This window comes from Lissotriton helveticus, chromosome 6 (genome assembly GCF_964261635.1).
Source record: "Lissotriton helveticus chromosome 6, aLisHel1.1, whole genome shotgun sequence".
In the NCBI taxonomy this organism is placed as follows: domain Eukaryota; kingdom Metazoa; phylum Chordata; class Amphibia; order Caudata; family Salamandridae; genus Lissotriton; species Lissotriton helveticus.
The window spans coordinates 2,090,563,000-2,090,580,655 of NC_136067.1; positions in this window are offsets into that span (position 1 = coordinate 2,090,563,000).

Genomic DNA, 17,656 nt, shown 5'->3' on the forward strand with positions numbered 1-17,656 from the left:
GCATTTTTAAAGCCTTACGGCATACCACTGCTGTTCATGTAGAAACATCAATCAGAGAACCTAATGCTTTTTCAAAATCTTTTTTCTAGATTTTACCTTTTAAACCTTTGCAGTACCGAGCAGAACCCCAACATTACTGCCTCAACAGGCATGCATTGGCATGCTAACAGTATAGTCATATGTACATGTTGAACAGGCAAGCCTGAAATATAATACCTTGTTTTTCATGTAATGCCTTCAAAGCCCATATAGATTTACATCAACACAACACTGATTCATTTTACCTACAGTAATCTACTGTTAGGTGGAGGTTTCCCTGCTCCTTGCTCTATACAGATTAATATATTGCGTTTCTGCACGTTCTTGCTCATCACTTAACACAAATCCAACTTTGAGGCAATTATTGAAACCATTTACCAGTTTTTCAATTTGTCACTAACAATAGCTCTAGGCACATCAATTTGATTGTGGTATTACCATTCCTAGATTTTGGTTTCAGTCCCTGTAAACATGATCTGGGCTGCCTACCGTGTCCTGCCATATACTTTTTGTTTTTTCTAATATAGTTTTATGACCCTCCCTTAGTATTCATCTGGGCTATTATAGGTGTGTTAGTTATAGTGCATTAAAACAGAGAAATAGTAGTGGTGAGCACTAAAGAAAGGAACATTATTATGAATGCGCTAGTCCTTGTTAAAAGTAGGCCTATGTGATATTTCAGTTATACTTCCTTAATTGTGTTTAATGTCAGTACTTTTCTGTTAAGCTTGCAATATGAATTTCAGAAATTATGTTATTATTCCACATCACATAATTTCATGCGGTTCTAAGTTAAAATTGAGCAAGCAAAAATGTTGTGCCAAATACCAGATTTTGAATTTCAAGTAAATGCTCGAAACCAAATGACACAAATTTTGCATACGCCTTACCCCAACGAAAGCTCTGAAGCACAGCAGAACCCTGACAAACACAGCATCCCTTGGCAAAGGACACTTGTTGCACAGGTCTAGCAATGGTAGAGACAGAAGCCCTTGCAAAACAGTATATTGGTTGAAGTGCAGCCCTGGCATATACAGAAGCCTGGATCAAGAGGATGTCTTACACGATGCATCCCCGATGGAAGCAATAATATCTAGGCCAGCCATAGCAAAGGTTCACCACGCACACTAAGCAGCCCTGGGACATGAGAAGACCTCCAACACAACACTAACACAAGAGCATTGTTGCCACAAAAACAGAATTTCAGATGCTTGTAGCCTTGTATTTGTGAACTGCACTCCTCAATCAATCGGAATTGTAAGCACAGTACTTACCCTTGAGGGTCTCAAGGCACTGAGGGGGTGGTTCTGCAGATCTGTTTAGCCGAAGAGGCAGGTCTTGAGGGTCTTCCTGAAGGTATTCAGGGAGGGGGCGCATCTGATGTCTGCTGGTAGTTCGTTCCAGGTCTTGTCTCCAATGTGAGAGAAGGATCTTCTGCCTGCTCAGGCTTTGTGAATGTGCGCCGTTTTGGCCAGTGTGAGGTTGGAAGATTGAAGGTTTCTTTTGGGTACGTGGAAGTTGTTTCTGTTGTTGAGGAATTTGGGTCTGTTGTTGTATAGGCATTTGTAGGCGTAAGTGAGGACTATGAAAGTGACTCTATTCTCCACGGAGAGCCAGTGGAGACTTTGTAGGTGTTGGCTGATGTGTTTGTGTCGGGGGATGCATCGGTGTTCTGTATTGTCTGAAGTTTGCTGAGTAGGAACTTGTTGATATCGGTGTAGAGTGCATTTGCATAGTCCAGTCTGCTGGTGATGAGTGCATGGGTGACTCTCTTTCTTGACTCAGGGGGGATCCACTTGAAGTTCTTGCGGAGGATACAGAGGGTGTTGAAGCAGCCGGAGGTGACGGCGTTGACCTGTCGGTTCATGGTGAGTGATGAGTCAAATAGGATGCCAAGGTTCTTGGTGTGGTCTGATGGGGTAGGTGGGCTTCCGAGGGTGGTCGGTAACCAGGTGCTGTCCCATGCAGAGGGGGTGGTACCGAGGATGAGGACTTCTGTCTTCTCGGTGATGTGCTTCAGGCTGCTGTTGGTCTTCAAAACTGTGATGTCTTGCATTCCTTTCTGGAAATTGAGTTTGGCAGTGGTGAGGTCTGTGGTAAGGGAGAGGATGAGCTGGGTCTCGTCGGCATACGATGTTGAGGCTGTGTTGTCGGACGATAGATGCGTTAGTGGCCATGTAGATGTTGAAGAGGGTTGGGTCATGCCTATGTAGTGCGACTGACAAGGGCACGTCATCATGAATATTACATTCAATGAGTGGCAATTATTATGTTTTTAAAACACCCATGCCTATCATTTTGTATTCATAGTCGGATTCTGTGAATTCATCAGTGTGCTGTAATTCGATGCATTGATGTAAGGTCACCCTAAAATGAAAGGCAGGTGGTTGTGTAGGATCAATTTATTATTAACAGAATAATTAAGAAATCAATCATCAACACATTTGCTTTACCATTTTCAAATTTTAACACCATTGATTTACCATTTCCTTATTTAAAAAGTGTAGATAGGAAGGATATTTTAATGTGATAACTGCCTGTCACCCATTCCTACCACTTTGTACACAGAGTAGGACAGACATCAGATGCACCCCTCCCTGAACATCTTCAGGAAGACTCTCAAGACCTGGCTTTTCTGCTAAACAGACCTGCGGACCCCCCCCCCCCCTCAGCGCCTTGAGACCCTCATGGGTGAGTATGAATGAATACATTTTATTGTGTCAATTAACAACAATTGTTACAAACGAGGTCAAGCAAAGTTACTCCGGCGCTTGGTTGCTTCAATTATAGTAGGTACATATTTAACAGATCTGGTATACATGTCTAAAACATAGATAAAAATAGATCTAAGAACACAGCATTTAACATTCCAAAACAAATAAAATCAGTACCAAAGACAAGTGTCAACCCCTTAAATTAGTTCTAGTCCTTGATTAAGGCTTTGACTGGAGGTTCTTTTACTTAGTATGCAAATTTTAGCTCATCTGTTCAGTTACAAAAAGAGAGGTTTCATGGCATCTGTGCAGGTACCTGTTCAATGTTTTAACCACAGAGGTTTCAATAAAGTGTGGCGTGCGTGACATTGCCTAAAAGTTCTTTTACCTCATGTGCAAATTTCGCAAATCTGGCCAGTTCCATTGGGATGTCCAAGTTAAAAAGAAGTTTCATGGCATCTGTGAAAGTACGCGTTCCGTATTTTAAAAACAAAGGTTTCAGTAAAGTGCAACGTGCCTGAGTCGGACTGTGGCTTGTGCAAACCAGATGAGCCATGGATTCTTCATACTTGTAACAGAGTCTACAAGTACTCACCGCCTCTAAAGCTTTCCAGCGCTAGTTAATGTCTTTATCGGCAACACCATGAGTCTCGCTGCTAGAATTTGCTTTCAAATTCATTTGTTTTGGGTGGCATCAAGATATGGCTGCCTTAGTCGGTCTTCGTAGGAGCTTGCAAGTATCCTGGTGTTACTGTTGGATAGCTTCAGTTCCTTTATGTCCTCTTCCTTTGATAGTAGTCTGACTTGTTTTTTTAATATTGATTTTAGAATATCGGGCTGATGAATAAAGTCCCGCCAATTTTCATGTCAAGATGCAGTTCAGTGCTGGCATTGTGCAAGGCTATGGTCCACAGGTTTTTTCCTTTCACAAAAATGTTTGTGTGCGGTGGGGCCACACAGACCCCTTGATAGAACCACACAATCAAAGCCCAATGCTCATGACTTTGTTTGTTTAGTCCAAATTCCAATTGTACCCGGGCATTCCGGGTGTGGGCTGGAATCTGGCAGATCTGCTTGAATGCTGGACAATTGAGGTGTTCCATAATATTGTTGAAAGTTACAGGGAATGCTAGTTGGCCTTATCTGATTGAGGGGAGAAGCTTGGCACTTATGACCTCTCTAATGGATTTGGTAGATGGGCTGCTTAGTTTTGAATTCAGTTTACATTGGGCATACGTCACTGCCTTACCTTTTGCTTTGATGGAAGCGGTGTGTGCAGTGGACTTGCTCATAAGCCAGACCCCCAGGTAGTTATATTTGGTCATTGTTTTATATATTTATTTATTTAAAAGGTTTTATATAGCACTGACTTGACCCAAGAGTATCAGAGCGCTTTACAACATTTGGTAATAACAGAGTTAATAACAGAGTTATATTACAATTAGGTACTGAGGCAGGGCACTTTGATAAATTGGGGAAAGGGGACATAAGATAGGTAGACCACAGAAAAGTAATGGATGGCGGTAAGAGGAACTGGATGGGATCAGAGATTGAAAAGTAAGTGGGAAGGGGGGAGGGCGAGAGAGTGAAGTAAGATTGTGGTAATTGCGAAAAAAGGGGAGAGAAGGTGGCAGAGGGAGGGCGAAATTCTGAGAGATAAAAAAAAAGTAGCCCAGTCTCCATTGTTGTCTAGGCTTGTTGGCATATTACTACCTTCGTCTTTTCCGTGTTTTCTCTTAAATCATTAATGTTGTTATAGCTGCTTAGTGCTACCAATGATCTTTGTTCGCCTGTTTTGTTGTCATCCAGTAGCACCATATTGTCTGCATTCTGCATTGAAAATAATCTGGTCAGGCCAATTTTAGTGCATACAAGTTTGGCATTAGATATTGTTTTGCCGAGGTCCGCCGTGTATAAGTGAAAAAGCAGAGGTGTCAGTACTCAGCCTTATTTTAGCCCTCGGTCTGTAAGAATATTTTTGGTGGCTGAATTCATTGTGAGTTTCACCTGTACCCAGGTTCCAGTATAGATATTGATTATTGCTTTCAACAGCGTTGCAGGTATCCCCCAGTTTTGCAGTTTCCTCGACAGCAGACTCCGGTTGACGCCGTCAAATGGTGCGGAGTACTCCACAAAACATTCGAAAAGTGATGGCTGCTTTTTCTGAGTGGACGGTTCTACCGGATGAACGAGAGCTATGATGTTGTGCATTGTTGATGCTCCTGGCCTGAAAACGGATTGGTAAGCTGGTGGGATTTCATTGTCATTAACCCAGTTCTGCAGGTCTTGCAGGAGAAGGCTTGTGTATCCTTTTGCCTCAAAGTCCAAGAGGACGAATAGCCTGTAATTCGACGGGCCCCTGGTGTCGCCCTTTTTGTAAATGGGTTGCAACAGAGAACCTTTCCAGGTCTCCGGGACTGTTAATTGGCCAGGCAATACTGATAGAGCAGCGTAAGTGGGGCACCCCAGAAGTGGCAATCTTCTTTGAAGAGGTGTTCTCGTAAGCCGTTGGGCCCCGGTGCCCCATCCATTCTGATGTTTGTTAGAATTGGTGTCACACGGTTCCCTGCAACCAGAGGTTCAGATGTTTCTTCAAAGGATGGAGGGAAGGTATTTGGCAAACCAGTGGAGAAAGAAAGACTTTGATGGTGCAGTTGAATCTGATTTGGAGCACAGCAGTACAATGTAGTCACGTTTGTGATCGATGTGTGGCTGGCGACCACATTGTGCTGATCATGACCATGCCCTGAGAGCCTGTTGGGGAAACAGCCTTTTCAACACAACTGTTACAACGCATGCCATTATATCGCATGCCGTTGCATCGCAAAAAGTGTGCAGCACTGGGTAGAAGGTGTTGGATTTAACTCCAACACGTTCCCTACTGTTGCACACACTGGGGTTGGAATAGAAAATTCATCTATTCCAACTTCCAGCACTCCCCCAACAGAAAGTCGCGGTAAAGGATTGCGTTGCAACGGCATGCGATAAAATGGCATGCATTGTAATGTCACATATTCGCCTGTTGATGTATGACCAAAATTCTGCTTGTTTGTTAGGGGTCAACAGGCTAAAAATATACAGCCATTGGGAGTCTTGCTGTTGTCTTTTGCAGTCCCATACATTTTTCCAATGTATTTTCCTTGCTAGGAGTTGATCTTGGTATGTTTACTTTGTTCCCTCTCGCTTGTGAATGCGGACGGCTGTTCTCAAGGCCCGCTTGCTTTGCCCCACTTTTCTGCACCAAGGTTGTAGTTGGCAGCAAATCCTTTCTCTAGAGGCTCGACAGTGTTTTACGTGTCTGCCTGTCAAAAGATGGTACACCTCCAAAGGCCAGTTTCATCCAGTTTTCACAAATATTGCCTGCTTTGAAGTTTTGGGCAAGTCTGGCCCGATTGCTTTTCCACTTGCATAGGACTGATGTGTCTATTTTATTCCATGTTAATCTCCTTGCTGGGGCATGGGTTTCCTCCCCATTGGTGTGATTCACAAGGACAATGTACCGGAGACTGGCCGTTTTTAGTGTAATGACTATGGCCAGTGGGAAATGGTCGCTAGTCTGGTACAAAGGTTTTTGGAATTCTGACACTTGTCATGCGATTGCACGTGAAGATATAGTCAATCGTGGATTTGTTTTTCCCCTGTAATTCTATATTCAAGGCTGCCTTGGGAGGATGAGGAATTACTATTGATTTTAATCTGTACATGCTTAGAAAAGTATTCATTAGCGTTCCGGCCCTGTCCTTAGGCAGTGCCTCGTCTGGTGCAGTCTCTAGGTTTCCAGTGTTGAAGTCCCCGGCCATTATGATTCCACAGTTTGGCTGACTGCTTAATAGCTCTTCAAGTGTGTCCACTAGAGCACTCATGTCACTGTGTCTGGGTGACTCGTTGCTATTGAAGTAGATGCTCAGAAGTACAATCTTCATTGGGCAGCCATTCAATTTCAAGCCTTGCAGAAGAGTAGCTTGGGCCATGTCTGTGTTTAGAAGGGGTGTTGCTTTTATATTGCTGCTGATTCATGTGTGTATCGATAAGCCCCTCGATGGTCTTCCGAATATGTTGTACTTTTTTGCTGGCTGCTGAAATTCGGTAAAGCCTGGAATGACCGCTGAGGCAGGTAACCAAGTTTCTTGAAGACATAACTGGCCCCCAGACTTTAGCAATTCAAATACTTCCATGTTTTGTTATGTGGTTTTTAGCCTGTACACATTCCACAAAATTACTTTCACAGTGTTGCTCAGTCCGTTGCTGGGACAGCTGTTCCTTCGTGTGCTAGGAGCAATTTGTTCTTGGCACTGGTAAGGTTATTGCTGTTCACACTTCGGCGTTTCTTTCCTGATCCATTTTTCAGGTTCTTGCGAACGTATGCCTTGTTTGAATAGAATTGGGTGAAAGGTGTATTCTTAAGTATGGAAATGCTGTAATAGGAGCAACATAGTTTGTCCCTCTTAGGAAAAGACTTTCTTGAGCTCTGTGTCTTTTTGGTGTTAGATCCAATTTTTTTTTAAGTTCAGAAAAAAGTTTAATAATGCAAATAAGATATAAACATACAAATTAAGGTAATACTCATAACTAGAAAAAAACATATAGCCATATAAATAAAATCAGTAATAAAGAACTAAGTAAAAGAATAACAGAATAATATGCAAACATAACCGGCAAATAATGAAATACATACTAATTGAAATATATAAGGAGCAATCTAATAAAATAAAAATGAATAATAATAAAAAGAGATATATCAATCTAAAGGAAGTTATGGAAATTTAGCAACTTCTTGTAGTAAGGGAGGTTGGGACAGAGAAAGTCTAGCACTTATATCAAAACATTTTGTGATAGGATCCCATAATCCCCTTCTTTTTGGAGCCAGGCTTAGTGGATAAACAAAAGTTGTGTCTAGTCTATGATTGTAACAGATAGCATACCACCATGCCTGATAAGATAGTTTGGTGAAGTCTTTCCAAGACTTTGTAATTTGCAGAAAAGCTACTGCCAGTAGGAGGTCAATTATTCTTGTGTTAAAAGTGCAATGATCCCAGATAGGAGAAACACTTCCTAAGAAAATGTTAGAAATGGAGAAAGGATGAGTGGAAGAAAAAATAGTGTTGATTTGATACCACACTTTACCCCAGAATATACGAACAGGGGTGCAGTGGAAAAGCAAGTGGAGTAAATCTGAAAATGGCATTAAGCAAGTCCAACATTTTTCTGAGGCATCAGAATGTCTTTTACTGAGAACGAGTGGTGTCAATAAAAGATGGTTATAAACAAAAAATAGTGTCTGAGAGGTGTTTGCAGCTCTAGACGATTTGCGTATTTTAATCCATAATTTGTCCCTTAACTTTATAGGCCAGGTAACATCTAGATCCTCTTCCCAGGCTTTTTCTGTATGAGTTTTAGCACGTGGTGTTGAGGAGGCATGAAGAAGCGCGTAAATCTTAGAGGCTCTGGTATCAAGAAGTAACAAGGGTCGCAATGTAGATATGGTAGAAGGCTCCGGACATGAAGGAGGAGGGGAAGTAAATTGAGCATTGTAGGCGAGTTGAAGTGCATGTGTCAGTGAATAAAATTTAGTACGAAAGGTGGGAGGAAAATGAAAAGAAGTAGCAGCTAGTGAATAAGAAATAATCTGGCCTTGATGATATAGTTGACGTACCCATATAAGGCCTCACTGTCTCCAAGATTTCCCAAAAATCGGTGTGCCATTAATTAAAATAGAGGTATTATGCCAGATAGGTTGCTCGAAAAAAAAAGATAAAAGAGGGGGTGGGAGAATTTTAGAGGTGTATTTAATGATAGGAGTAGATAAACTTGTGGCTTGCGAGAGAACGAGAGATATTCTTGGAAATAAAAAGGAGAAATAAATGATTGTTCCAGGGTATTCCAGAGAGGAGAAGGCATGGAAGGATCAGAAATCCATTTCGATGCTTGATTTAATAGAAGGGATTTGTGATAAAGAGGAAAGTCTGGAAAACGTACCCCTCCCTCTGTCTTGGGGCGAAGCAGTCTGGAGAGTGACATACGTGACTTTTTATGACCCCATAAAAAGAGGGAAAGGATTGAATTAATTTTTTTTAAATGCTTTAAGGGGATAGAAAGTGGAATATTAGATATTATGTATAGAACTATGGGGGAAAGCATCATTTTGATTGTATCTAATCTACTTCACCAAGATTCTATATATATTCTATATAGGAAAAACAACTCAAGAAGTTAAAAAGAGAATAATGCAACACCAGTCTCGTATTCTCTTTTTAACTTCTTGAGTTGTTTTTCCTATATATTCTATATATATTCTATATAGGAAAAACAACTCAAGAAGTTAAAAAGAGAATTATGCAACACCAGTCTCGTATAAGATGCAAAGTTGAAACAGCGCCTATGGTTGAACATTACATCAAAGAACAACATTTACCTAGTGAAATGAAATGGTTTGTGTTGGAAATGGTGAAACAGTCAAAAAGGAGGCTTGATATGGACCGTCTGCTCACACAAAAGGAAAACAGATGGATTTGGTCTGCAAATACAGTGAAGAAAGGGTTAAATTCCTTTGTGGAATGGCAAACGTTAGCTACTTTGCGCTGACGCATGCACAGATCTACATTTAATACAGAAGAGGGGTGGTCCACAAAGGAATCCAAGTCCACATTAGTTTTCACAAATTTTTGATAGTACTAACACACTCAAGAAAACTCTGGACCTCTTGAGTTTTCAAACAGTAAAGTATTTGAAAGGGGTGATGAGTGTGTTGGACATTACATCTTGATGTCCTTAGGCTCAATCCTTTTTATATGAATAGAATCAGAAGAGTCCGTTCTTTATGAAAAGTTGCTCTTTATTTATATAGATAAAACGTAGACAGCCGACACGTGTTTCGCCCCTGTGGCGAATTGCGCCAAGGCTTTTTCAAGGCTATTTACAATATTTTGTATTCTGTAAGCTTCCTCATAATAAACACAGTATATTTCAACATTTGATCCGGTTTGTAAATTTATTAGGGGTTGAATCCCTAGCGTATTCCTCAGAGTCTCTCGGTTCTTGCCCTGCTTCCACGGGAGACTCTTTCATAAAGAACGGACTCTTCTGATTCTATTCATATAAAAAGGATTGAGCCTAAGGACATCAAGATGTAATGTCCAACACACTCATCACCCCTTTCAAATATAGATCTACATTTACTTCTGCTAATTATGCTGACTGCGAAATATACTAATGAGTATGGTTTGTCTTTGGACAGGACTAGTTACTAACGATAGTCTTTTTGCCCTTTCAAATATGGCTACCTTCTTATACAGCATTCGTCTGGGAGATAAAGGGATTACAATGTAAATACTGTTCCTTAATACCTTTAAATGTCTTGTTTACGAAGGGGTGATCAGGTATCATTGAGAGGTGGAGTGTTTGATTTTGGATTGTATTTCATTGAATTTATTTCGTATTATATGCCTGCACTCTTAGAATTTCGAACAGGCATGATACGATCTTATTTAACTAGGAACATCTTTATTTTTGACTCCGTCATTGTTGCAAGCGTTTAAAAAGCAGCACACCACTAGAAGTGCTATAGATAAAATACTATTGCCACCGCTCCAAGATGGCTACGGCTTTAATGAATAGATTCACGGAGGGATTCTGTAGGTCACGTGATCGGACCCCTGCGGGTGTGTCGTTTAATGTGAGGAAGACGCCGAATAGCACTCGATGTCCTACTTTAAAGAAGGCGGACAAGGTGTATCATTTTGTGTGCACAAGTAAGTTAAGGGACTCGTAGACATTTCGTTTCTAAACGGGGAGTAGTACACTTAAAGAGTTAAGGTCTGACGTACGCTGTATTTTCGGTTTCCAGGCATTGCGAGGGCAACTGTGAGGCTTTCGGTACTGCTGAGCTTGTAAGTCTTTACACAGTTGTAGTTGAAGTGAGGTGTACAGGAGTATTATATCTATTTATTTGGGTATTCGTTTCGTTTTTGTTTAGAAGTCTAACTGAGGCAGAAGGTAAGACATTTGATTTCTGACAATCCGAACACAATCAGATTTAGTTAATGAGTCAATGATTTATGGATGTGAAAACTTTTGGCATCGGTTTGTTTTTCACAGAATTGGTGACATTACAAGGTCAAAGTAAGTATTGTGATAAATACTTATATCTGATAGATTGTTCAACCCAGTGGGTGCATGACATTATGTGACATGACCACTATAGTTATGCATTTGGATTCATATGACAGCTGAATAAATGGGATAGAGTTTTGGGTTCATTGACACTATTGGTGTGGTGATGGCTTATATATTTGTAGATAGTTTTTGGCACTGGTTATGATACTGGATAACATGTGAGCAGACGGTTCATATTATGCTTTGAGGAGATTGTAGATACAATATTGATTTTATCTATATTATTTTAGATTCATGGTGCAACGTTTGTCCTGATGATGGTCTCGGGATATGATTATGTGAGACTGAAACGTCGACGCAATTGACGCTTCTTTGTATATATTGTTTGTTCTTTTGTTGAATGTTAACACTGTACAAAGTTGTAAATTAATGTATATATGGCTGATTTGTAAATATTGCCCATATAACGTATAAAAAGTGTCAAAGATGTACTACACATGTAGAATGAAATGTAGTACAAATTTCTGTTGCCTTACATGAATGGATATGTGGAGTAATACCTATACAATCCAAAAAAAAAAGTATATGGTCTGAAAAATCAACATAAAAAGTAAATATTTGTGTTTGATATTAATGTCTCCTGAGTATTAGGATTTCATGCTCACTTTTGTGACTGTTTATAAATGATAAATAGTACTAAATTATTCCTTAAGGAACACTTGCTGATTTGTTATTTTAGTGTTTGGCCAGTTTCTCCGCTTGACAAATTTTCCCCATAGAAAATCAAGACAGAGTTTTGCTAATTCACGTCTAGCGAGGTTTACTCCCTCCCCTTTACAGTTTCCCTCTGTCAATCAGGTCTATTTCAGTCTACCCACAATTTCGTAAAGCTCTAAAGACCCACCTGTTTTCCATAGCGTACTCCGGCTGATCTCCTTTGGCGATTCTATTCTCTTTGGCTCTCTACCCTCAGCACCAGGAAGCCGCTTGGTAGCAGTGCGCTTTATTAAGAACCTTCTTCATTTCATTTCATTTAATTTCATTACTTCAATATACTCATGCCTCAGCTGAGTCCCTTCATGCATGAAGTAATCGTATATATATTGTTTATTTTGGTCTCATTGATACATTACTGTGGAACTCCTGAAGCCACTTTCTTAACTCTGAAAAATAATCTAATATACCCAGAAATAATTACTTCATAGTCTCCTCATAGTGCTATATCACATGTAGCCTTTGAATCTTGTAAACGTTCTCTAAGGCCTCCTTTACCTCTATTCTACACCAAGTATCTGTGATTAGCCGTTCCATATCCATATTTGTTCATTTGCTGGCCTGTTTGCTTTTACCACATGTCCTCCTTGGTGGGTACACTAGACATTTAAATAGGCAGTAGTACTCACTGTGGTCATTAAACTCCTAATAAATTATGTATGCATGTCCTAGGCGGCATTGTTTCATCCTGTTTATATAAGGATACAGACTTGTGAAATCATAGTAGTGTACTTGTTTACTACCAATACAGACTTAATGAACGGAATAGCACTATTACAACGCCCAAATAAGGCATCACAGGGCTCAATAGAGTCCGGCAATTCCTTGTTTCTAGTAAAATACATAAGTTCTTCCTTTGATTTTATAATATTTAGCTGCACATGCTCCCAAAATGATCTTACAACAGTACCATGGTTCTCGTTATAATGTGACTTTAACTAGGTCCAGCGGTACAATTGCTCAAAGAGGCTACCCACCAGACTATTACACTCCTGTGTTTTATAGCAGTGGGAACAGCCATGATAAAAACACCAGTTTTATTCAAAAGTGGTGGGAACACTGTTAACTATAGCATAGCGATCTAGGAAATACAGCTCCACCTGATGTTCACCACCGCTGACTTTGTGACTCAGGTCTAGTATACAACTGTCTGACTGATACTTTTTACAGTGCATGTCACACTGGTGATTAGACATTTTATTATACATATGGTCACTATATGGATGCACATTTCACATGTATGTTTAATATGTGATTGAAATGCTTGTCATGGTGTACAACAAACACAGTCTTAGTTCTTAAATGTTCTCCAGACTTGATGTACATCCACAACCCGCTACATTAAAGAACTTTAATGGTCACATCAAAGTAATTTTCAAACAAACCCAGTTCACCCAAGTCTTCCATAAGATTGTGGGATAAATCAAGATCTACATGGGTTTTTAAGGCCATAGACCATATAAGTGTGTTTGTTATGCTACTTTCTGAAAGTAGCCCTTTCATACTTGCTGCCAAAAAGATGTTGTTCTCAATACGCTTACAACTGTGTAATAAACACACCATTTTTTCCCTGAAGATTTTACATTACAAGGGACTCTTTAAAGTTTTGAACACACCTCCTTCTCTCCCGCCAATGATGAGGGATATTATTGTGAAGGTACCAGGGCTGTGATTTCTGCTTTACTTTGTAAAAGCTTTGCAATGCTTTCCACAATTCCACAGCATCAAATACATTTTGTGTGAGAGTCTTAGGACTATAAAGAACTTGTCAGCTGAAAAAGAGTTGGAAAAAATATCCAAGCCTAAATTTTGTAAAAGAAATTCTATATGCGCTTGTTTAGTTTAATAAATATCTACAAACCCTCTTTCTATAGATCTTCTGCACTCAAGGTTAACAAAACAGCATTTTTCACAAAACTCTGTAGCATGAAATATCTGGCCATTTCTCTGCTACATTCTTATACTTTCAAGAAATATGTCCAAAGAGACTGAAAATTAAGGGTCAGCAGGTGATGCTGGCATCAGCACTGGGTTGTTCAAGGAAGACTCAAGGACAGTCTTTTTTATGTGCCTCATAAAGTTTAACATTAAACAAGTATGGTTGGTCTTTGGCACAGGATAGTTCTTTGAGGCAGTGACCTTTGCCACGACTACATCTTTTGGCTTGGGTAACGCAATTTGCTTTTATGAGAATGTTGGGTGTTACTTAGTTGCTGAACTTCTTGCAGCCTGATACTTTTAAAGTGTAAGGGCTGGATCTTCAACATTTTATGACTCTCCAAACAATGTTAATACCTTCTTTATGTCCTTTTGTAACAAAGGTTTTTCTCTTTTAGAAATTATCTTCTATACCTTCTTTGATTAGGGTTTTTTATACTTATGTTAAGCTTAGTATTGTTTTTTTACTGTAATTTTAGAGTCTTGCTGAACTATCCTTCCCAGCGAGCACAGCAAACTCTGCAACTTTCAAAACAGTAGCTTTATAATTATGGACTTTTAGGCCATTTCATCCCTTTCTAACAATATAGTCAAAGTTACCATCTTCCATTTTTTTTATTTGAAGCTTTTGAAGTGTACTTTGATTTTTTTTACTGATGGTTGTATGAATCACTTTAATGCTTGCAGCTAACTCATATTTGAATGTTAAAAAGGCATGTTCAGTGCTCAAGAAACTATGGTACGGGGCTGACTGAATGTTGGCTGCAAGCTCAGGGAGAAATTGTCTACCTCATGCCTCAGCTAAAACCTTTGAGTACTCAACAACTCGCAAGGCATCAAATGCTAGGGCCAGATTTATCAAAGTTTTGAGTCACCCTTGTGCCACTCAAAGTAACGCAAGGGTGTTGCAAAACCTAGATGAGAATTACCAAGCAATACAAGGTACCTTGCGTGGCCCTTCATAGTTTATGAAACCTGCAGGAATGCAAGGCAGTGCCTTGCGTTACTTTACATGGTGGGAGAGTTAAAGCGTGGGTGTTTTGATGCATCCACTCGTGTATTCTGAGCCATTTCTAGAATTACCAAAATTAGTAAACTTGAGTATGCATCAGCATTGTGTACTTTCCTACCAGAAGACTCAACAAGTAGAAACATGTTTATTTCTCCTCGTTGTTTCATCTAAGTGTTCTACATTCTGCAGCACACTTAGGAAGAGAAATATGTCTCTAAGGATTATTGTTGTTCAGCAAGGTGCCCCTTACTGCATAAGAACAATCCTGCCTGTAGTGAAAGCACCCTTGCTTTATGGCGCAAGGGTGCCTGTAATGGGCTAGGCTGCTGATTGTGCACTGATGCAGGCTTAGGATAGGAATGCAACATATCTAGATGGATATTGAGCATTCCTAACCTCTCCCTTTTATGCAGTGTAGCAAAACAAGTTGTCTTTCTGTGTTGCACTGTGTGAAAGAATGATATATCTGCCCCTAAATCTGACCTAGGTGTTGCTGTAGGAGAGGCGGTTGTGTATTTTTAGCCTCAACATTATTATTTGTGGAATACCCAACTGGTAATGCTTGAGCTGCCGAAAACATTGCAGAATAAGCTCCATATTCAGGGGAGGGTGAGATAGGGGAATAGGCATGAGGCACTGCTGAAAACACAGGATCTAAATCCATAATCAGAATTGCGGGGGAGTAGGCTACATCTTAAGCGGAATTCTCCAGAGGCTGGTATGTATACATGGGGTCAGGGACGGCCTTGGGAATATTTGCAAACGGTTCTAGGATTAGTTCTCCCGGTCGCAGGCTCTTTAAAAGCTATGAATTAAAGATACAGGAAAACAAATATGTAATAGCTGCATACATTATAAGATTAGCTCTTCTAGTTCATTATAACCAAAATGTATACCCCCAATTAAAAAAAACATGGAAGTAAATACAAAAAAATACATAAAACCACTGTTTGAAATTGGGATATCTCTTGCTTAAGAAGAAGAAGAAGGAATTGAACATTAAAAAAGTACAGCATTTTCAAACACCCACTCCTAAAACATACCTATGTTAATGTGTTACTTTTTTGATGGTCCCCCTGCTTCGAGCACTTCGACTTTTTGTTTCTTTACAACAGAGACCTCTCAATTGCTGCCATGCATTTCTCTAATGTCACATGCAGATGCGCTGCAATGTTTTTCGTTGTAACTATGATTCTTTAAAGCAGAATATATCTATATATCTATATATTACAAAGCAACCTGTGAGATTTTTTTTTGAATTTTTTTTTACCATTAGGTACTCTTAAATAGAAAGTATGCCTGTATGTATACCCACATAAGTATGCACACACACACTCTCACACACATTCATATATCACATTCTTTCATGTTCACATTTGTCTTTCCTTTAATAAAGGAAATGTATCATACCTGCTAAGCAGCTCTTGTCATAAAAGAATATGTTTAGATGTGTACCATACACAGTTAATAGTTTTTAGGGCAAATACATTTCTTTCCTACACATGCTTTGGGTTTTCATTCCATTTTGAGAACGTGCCGATGATGAGAGAGTAAACAAGTTGGCGAGAACCTGCCAATTTTCTCCTTGGTGGTTGCTTCCCAGAGGCACTTACTAAACACACATTTTTTCTTCTCACACTTATAAGAAACACCTTTAGGACATGACCTGCTTTTACCTTTAATTCAAACCTGGTTTGGTTCATAAGTATGTACTAGACCCTTCTCCCACTTAAAAAGAAGAATTGGGGAACCCCTAAAAATTCTGAGTTGATGTGTGATGTGCAACAAGGGCTTTTTTGTATATGTCTATTTAAAAATAAAAATAAAAAAATACCCCCCCCCCCAGATATGCCTTGGGCTGCCTGGCCCCATTCTCCAAGCCATTTCTGGCCATGAAACCCCATCTCATGGGCCCTGATTTAGATAAGAAGGGGAGGGGACATACTGCCCCCTCCTGGGACATAGTCGGCTCTAGGAAATCCATCCCCCGGGGTCCAAAATATTTTATAAATAGAGGGGGCTGTGCGGCCCCCCCTTCCCTGAGTCATATTCCCCATTCCCTGGGGACCAAAGTATATTTTAATCAAAGGAGGCCACTACACTGTTAATGAATGAATGGATGAATGAAATAAAACTTATAAACGTGCGACTTTGTCCGGAGGCGTCAAGGCGCCTACAAAGAAAAAATGAAAAACAAAGAGGCAGAACCAAAGAGCTAGGGGTAAGCTTTGACAAAGAGCCATGTCTTCAGGGCCTTTCTGAAAGATTGTATTGAGGGTAGCATTCTAATTTCTAAGGGGACAGTGTTCCACCATCTTGGAGCCAGATTAGAAAAGGCTCTGCCTCCCCACTTAGCTCTTCACACTCGGGGAGCTGTGTGGAGGACCTTCAAAGAGGAGCGAAGGATCCTGGCGGGAACATAGGGAATCAGGAGGTCTTTTACCCCTCCAGTCTCTTTTCTGTTGAGGGCTCCGAACACCAAACAAAACACTTTAAATGAGATCCTGGCATCAATTGGGAGCCAGTGCAAGGATTTCCTGGCGACAGTAGCTGACGACCTTCTAGGCAGGTCCAGTACAAACTTCGCCGCTGCATTTTGCACCGATTGAAGTCTTTGCAACAGGCCTTTATTAGCTCCCGCGTATAGGGCATTACAATAATCAAGCCGAGATGTTATTAATGCTACCACTGTTTGTTTCCGGGCTTACACGGACAGATAGTGCTTAATTTTCTGCAGGATTCCAATGATGCCCCAACAAGTGGAGATGGTCCGCTTTACTTGGAGGCCCATATCGAGGGCCGGGTCAATCATAACCCCTAGATTTTGTGCTGCGAGGGTTGGAGCCGGACAAGTCCCCAGGGATAAAGGCCACCATTCAGCCGACCAGATGTCTTCCTTCTCGCCAAACACAAGGATCCCCGTCTTTTCGCCGTTTAGCCGCAATGAATTGTCAATCATCCAATGGGCGACTGCCTCCATACAGAGTCTAAACTTGGAGGCAGAAGAACTGACAGGCTGGGCGAGAGACAGCAAGATCTGAGTGTCATCGGCGTAGGACACTACCTC